Genomic DNA, 225 nt, shown 5'->3' with positions numbered 1-225 from the left:
CCAATGTCATAAAACAATATGTGTACTACTGTTTCATGAGAAACTATTTGTTCTGTAAGCCTTCACCTGAAGTACAATAAAAAAAAAAAAATTTACATTAAAAAAAAAAATCAATTGTATTTCTACATACCAGGAATGAACAATTGAAAATACAAAATAATTTTAAAGCAACTTTTATAACAGCACCAAAAAAAATCTAACAAAACAGGTATCCGATATGTACAC

This window comes from Trichechus manatus, unplaced genomic scaffold, assembly GCF_000243295.1.
Source record: "Trichechus manatus latirostris isolate Lorelei unplaced genomic scaffold, TriManLat1.0 scaffold00122, whole genome shotgun sequence".
Lineage (NCBI taxonomy): Eukaryota > Metazoa > Chordata > Mammalia > Sirenia > Trichechidae > Trichechus > Trichechus manatus.
The sequence above is the reverse complement of the archived record's forward strand: the minus strand, read 5'-3'. Positions refer to the sequence as shown.